The sequence below is a fragment of the Octodon degus genome, unplaced genomic scaffold (assembly GCF_000260255.1).
Source record: "Octodon degus isolate 3935 unplaced genomic scaffold, OctDeg1.0 scaffold00131, whole genome shotgun sequence".
Classification (NCBI taxonomy): Eukaryota; Metazoa; Chordata; class Mammalia; order Rodentia; family Octodontidae; genus Octodon; species Octodon degus.
Window position 1 is genome coordinate 1,591,086 of NW_004524707.1, and position 6,151 is coordinate 1,597,236.

The following is a 6,151-nucleotide window of genomic DNA, read 5'->3' on the forward strand; positions in this document are numbered from 1 at the left end:
ACACACACACACACACACACACAAATAAATAAATAATTAAAAAAAATATTCAGTGTCATTAGTTACCAGGGAAATAGAATTAAAACAATGAAGAAGACTTGGAGATGCAGCCTAGTGGCAAAGTGCTTGAGTAATATGTGTGAAGCCCTGGGTCCTATAACCAGCATCAAGGAAAAAATAATTCAATAGTAAGGTATACCACTCATTCTCTAGGCACTTAAAATAAAAACGCTTGACAATAGCAAGTATTAGCAAGGATGGGCCAGACACAGTGACACACATCTATAATCTTAGTTTCTCTGGAGGTTAGGAAGAAGAATCATAAGTTCAAGGCCAGCCAGTAATTTATCAAGACCATGTTAAAAATAAAATTTTAAGAGACCTGGGGCTGTAGCTCATCAAGCCCTGGTTCAATCTCCAGTACTCTACACATGCGTACACATGTGAAATTGTTGATAGGAATGTGAAACAGTATGACCAGTTTGGGAAATGGCAGGATCTTCTTGTCGTTGTTGTACAGTCTTGTGAAGTCAGATATGTACTTACCAGCAGACCTCGCAGTTCCAGGTATTTCTAGGCATCTTCCCAAGAGAAATAAAAGCATATGTCTATAGAAAGACTTGTACCAGAATATTCATACCAGCTCTTGTGATAGACTGAAAAATGCCTACCCCTCCCAAAAAATATTCATATTTTAATCCTGAGAACCTCTTGATGTTGTCTTATCCACATACTACCTACAGGTTCTTGTGATGGTATATTATGCTGGATTATCCACATGGGCCTAAAGCAATCACAGTGTTCTTTTGAGACAGAGATTACAAATAAAAGAAAGGAAGCCCATTCAACAGGAGCAGAACTATAGAGAGAATGCTAAGCCACTGACTTTGCATGGAGGAAGAACCGGTGCAGCCAGTCTAGGTGCTAGAAAAGGCAAGAGAATACACTTCTCAAGAGCCTCGCAAGCAGTGGTAGCCCCGCTGACATCTTGGTTTCAGCCCAGTGAAGTTACTTTTGGACTTCTGACCTCCCTAAGTATAAGAGAGCAAATACATCTTATTTTAAGCCACCAAGTTTACAGTAATTTGTTACAGCTGCCATAGGAAACTAATACTTCACTCATAAAAGCCCAAACTGGAAAAAATCCAAATGTCCATCAACAGATGAATGGAAGAACATATTGTGGTCCATCCACATAGACCACTCAGCGATGAAAAGAGACAGAATGCTGATAGAGACAATTATGCTGATAGAAAGGAGCCAAGTGAAGCCAAAGAAGCATAAATGAGTGTATTCTGTAAATTAGCATTTATACAAAACTTTAGAAAAGATAAATCTGTAGTGACAGAAAACAGACTAATGATTGCCTTGGACCCAGGGTAGGAGTGAAAGTTGACAGCAAAGGGATGTAAGGGAACTTAGAGGTTTGAGGTGGTGGTGCATTGTCAGTACTTATACTTTATACTTAAAGTGTATACGTTTTCTTCTTTGTAAATTATACTTTATCAAAGTTGACTTAAAAGATAATAAAACTACTCATGCCAGGAACAGTTGCCTCAAAGTCTCAGCCATAGGGCTTAGGGGATTGCTGTGTGCAGCCAAGGGTGAGCACCATACTACCAATCCTCTGCTTTCCCTCTTGGGCAAGTGAGGAAGACAGGATGCGTGCACCACCCTCCTGCCCCTCCTGCCCCTCCTGCCGGGCCAGTTTCTCTAGGCAGTCTGTTGTGGCAGCCTACTTTGTGCTGGGCGGTGACAAAAAGTAGATCTGGCTTCCTTTACACTATAGGAAGTAGGGAATGCAAAGCAGAGTGGTGAGGAAGGAATATCAGAAGCTTAAGTAAGACTTTTCTCCAGGCTCCTGGGATGTTAAGCACATCCTTTTATCATTAGTGAATCAGTCACATGAAAACTGCTATGTCCAGGCAGATTTCCTTGGCACCGAGGGATTGGGGATGACAGTGAAGGAGGTTAAAGGAGATTTTGAACTAAATCAGTGCCTGTTACCTATCTGTTTACTCCGTTTGGACTGGAGCCCCCAGAGTCCAGCTGCTTGGCATCTGTGCAAAGACAGGTCGGGAATGCTGTAAGGAGCCATGTTCAGTGGTGTTACTGTCACAAACTAGAAGAGAAAAACCCACTCACAGCATCCATATGTGTCTGGCACATGTAGTCAGCCCTCCATAGCCACAGGCTCCCTATCGTTGAGTCAGCCAACTGCAGATCAAAACTGTTTGGGAAAAAATTGCATTTGTATACTGTACGTATTTAGACTGTTTTCTTCTCATTTCCTAAACAATGGAGTATAACAACTTATTCTTGTAGCACTTACTTTGTATTAGATAGTATAAATAACCCAAAGATGATTCAAGTATATGGGAGACTATGCCCTGGCTTTGTGCAAATGCCATGTCATTTCCTATAAGGGGTATATGAATGCCTTTGGATTTTGGTATCTTCACAGGTCCTGTACTCAGTTTCCCATAGGCACCACCAGTGAGCTGTATGGTGAAGAGGGGCTTCCCAAAGATTGTATCCCTGTGTCCTGGGCCTTAAAGAAAGAGTTTAACCTGGCGATGCCTTTGAGAGAGGAGTAGATGAGGAATTTAGCCTTTCCATTCTTACACATCTCCCCAACCAAACTCAGTAGTTATCACTGACTGAATTTCCTGTGCCACAACACAGCAACCCAGCAGCATAGTACAGCGCTTTTATAGGCAGTGTTCCAGTTGCCCAGTTTATCTTTTTGGTCACAGAAAAATCTGTTCTGATTAATTGAGCTGTATTCTTTCATATCTGATAAAGAGATCATCTTTGAAGAAAAGAATAGGTTGTGAAGCTGAGTTTGAGTAGAGGGTGGACGATTGCCAGCTACTTCAAAGGTACCTGACTAAAGGTGTCAGGTTTGCTGCCAGAGGGCGGCTCTACAACCAGGCTGTTCACGGTGTTCTAGCTTTGGTTTCTGGGACACTAGGTCAGCAGCGTCCATATGCTTTCCCTGGAGGCTTCTCCCTGGGTGGTCCAGGCTGTTTTAGGATTTCAGAAGATGTGACTCGGGGGAACGTGTGCATCAAAGATGTTTGCCATCTTTTCCTTAGGTTTATTTATATGTTTGCCTTTTTAGTGGCCTAATTCTTAGTTACACAGCTGCACTTTCTGAAAGAGCTTAAGACACTAGGTTTAGAACATTCAAAGGTGTAGTGTAACACAGGCCTCTCTCTAGTCCCAGCACTTAGGAAGCTAAAGCAGGAGAAATGTCGAGTTCACGCCCATCCTGGACTATCTAGTGAGCTACAGTTCAGCCTGAACTACTTAATGAGATCTTGTCTCAAAAAACAAAACAAAACAAAAACACAAAGGGGTAGTATTAATTCAGTTTTTATAAATGAAAGGATGATTAGGAGGATCTAAAGAAGAGGAACGAGAGACAAGATGGAGGAGGCAAGTTGCAACCTTGCACATGAGTACTACCCTGGATTAGAGGATCCACTCAGTCATACCCAGTGTATGGTGGGTATTGTAAGCATAGCATTAGGCTAGGGCTTAAAAACAGCTTTAAAAATGAAAGAGAACAGTAAGGTTTTCCTGTAGGGAGCTTAGGGCTTTTTAATCCACTTAGAGCTCCCCAAACTTTATGTGGAATGATGATAATACTACTGTTATGAATGCCTGCTGTTTCACTGGTACAGTAGCAGTGCACACCTGTAATCCCAGCGCTTGGGAAGCTGAAGCAGGAATAGTGCCACAAGTTCTAGGCCAGGCTGAACTACATAGTGAGCCCCTGTCTCAAAAAGCAAAACAAAAACAAAAAATGCTATATAGCCCTTTTATAAGTTTTGCAAGTGTTTTTTCCTTAACTTTTTTATGAAGGTATTAAATACTTATCTAAGTGCACATATTGTAATACATGTAGTTTGCTGAAATTTTACAAACTGAAACAGCTGTGTAAAGAATATCACCAGATAAAGAGCATCACCAGTATCACAGAAGTACCCTTCATGCGCTCTTCTAGTCATTGCCCCCCAAAGGGTAGCTACTTTTAAAATAATATAAGCATTTGCCTGTTTATATTTTTAAAAATATAAGTAGAATCTTCTATTATTCTTTCAACAATGTAAATGACATCCTTTTGTCTCTTTACTTTCAGTGTTTTGTTTTTCCTTATGTTTCACATCTCTTATTTTTTATACATAGTATATGTTGTATACGATACAGAGAATGTGGATATGTTTATCTTCTTGTGAAGAATGCTAATTTTGTTTTGTTTTGAAATAACCAACTGCTAATTGATCACTTTGAACTTGTGGGAGATTGGTTTTCCACTTTGCTACAATGAGTACATTTTGGCTTTATCTTTAGTCTTGGGACATATATACTCTGTGTGCTCTTGCGGGTAGAGACGATCTTGCTCTGTAGTCAGGCTGGCCTTCAACTATGTAGTGCAGCCTGGCCTCAAGCTCTTGATGATCCTCCTGCCTCAGCCTCTCAAGGCTGGGGTTATAGATGTGTGTCACCCACACCCTGTATATTTTAAGCTTGGCTTTCTAAAGTTTCCCTGAAAAGCCAAAAATGTTAATCAAGCCTAACTTGGCAGACTTTTAACTCCAAATCTTGTCTTTCTGCAGTGGTTATTGAACCTGCGGTGGCCAACTGTCCCAGTTTGCTTGGGGCCTGAGGGGTATTTGCAACTTGTATAACTTCAATTTTATCCATTCTAGTGTTGATGGTATTTGGGTAGTTGGAGGCAATTATGAATAATGCTGCTCTGAACCCTATTTTGGAAGGCCTTTTCTCTTTCTAATGTGCAGTTGAAAAACTAAAACTCAAACTCTTGTAAGATTAGGAAGCAGAGGTGACAGTTTGAACTCCTGTGTTCTTTCCGGAACAGCAGTCTTTGGGTTAGGTTTCAGATTTATAGATGATCTCTTTAGAAAGTAATTATTGTCAGCTATTTTGTTGCCAAATTGTTGGATCTGATCATGATCCAGATTTAAGGGGAAAGTAAATTCAAAACATGCTTCTTTCCACTCTTCCCTCCCTGTCTTTCTTTTTCCTTCTTCTCCGCTTCCCTTTTTTCTTCCTCTTGTCCTTCTATTCTTACAAATGACCTTTTAAAATTGTATATTATATGTGCATTATAGAAAATACCAAAAACATCCCAGGTGTGGTGGTGCAAGCCTGTGATCCCAGCACTTGTGAGACTGAGGCAGGAGGTTTGGTACATAGTGAAATTAGGTGTTACATGTAATGCCTCAAGCCTTATGCTTTTGGTTAGAATTGTGTTGGCTATTCTGACTTTTGTATTTCCTTATGAAATTTTAGGATTGTACTTTTTAGTTCTGTGAAGAATACCATTGGTATTTTGATGGGAATTGCATTGAATGTGTAAATAGCTTTCAGTATTGGCCATTTTTCCATCTTCTGGTGTCTTCAGTTTCTTCAGTTCTAAAAAGAAAAAGAAAACAGAAACCTTTGTTTTGGCAATACTGGAAATTGAACCCAAGGTCTTTGCACTGACTGAGCTTTATTTTGAGATAGCATCTAAGTCACTAAATTGCCCAGGCTTGGCTTGAACTTGAGGTCCTCCTGCCTTCTAGAGTGCTGGGCTTATGGGCAGTTGCCAGCACATTCAACTAGTGTTCTGAAATTTTTGTTGTTGAGATCTTGCTTAGAGCTCCTTGGTTAGATTGATTCCTGTGTGTTTTATTTTCTATGAAGCTATTGTAAGTGAAATTGCTTTCCTGATTTCTTTCACAGCCAGTCCTGTATTTGTATATAGTGAAGCTATTGATTTTTTTAAATGTTGATTTTATATCCTGCTACTTTGTTGAATTTATTTATCAGCTCTAATAGTTTTTGGGTCTTCTAAGTATAGGATCGTATCATCTGCAAACAAGGACAATTTGACTTCTTCCTTTCCTGCTTGTATCCCTTTTACTTTATTCTTATGCCTAGTTGCTCTAGCTGAAACTTCCAGAACTGTATTGAATAAGACTGATGAGAGGAGACATCCTTTTATCATTACTGAAGGCTATGTATTTTTTATTTAAAATACATAATAGAGGGGCTGGAGAGATGGCTCAGTGGTCTAAAGCACCTACTTAGAACAAGCTTAGCAAAAGCATCAGGGACCGTGGTTCAATCCCCCAGC

General features: G+C 40.1%; 1 protein-coding gene across 7 annotated transcripts in view; it reads left to right on the forward strand.

Moving 5' to 3' along the window:
• The window catches only part of Srgap2 (SLIT-ROBO Rho GTPase activating protein 2), a 301,879-nt gene that overhangs the window by 165,809 nt on the left and 129,919 nt on the right, over positions 1 to 6,151 (forward strand). The window lies entirely within an intron of this gene.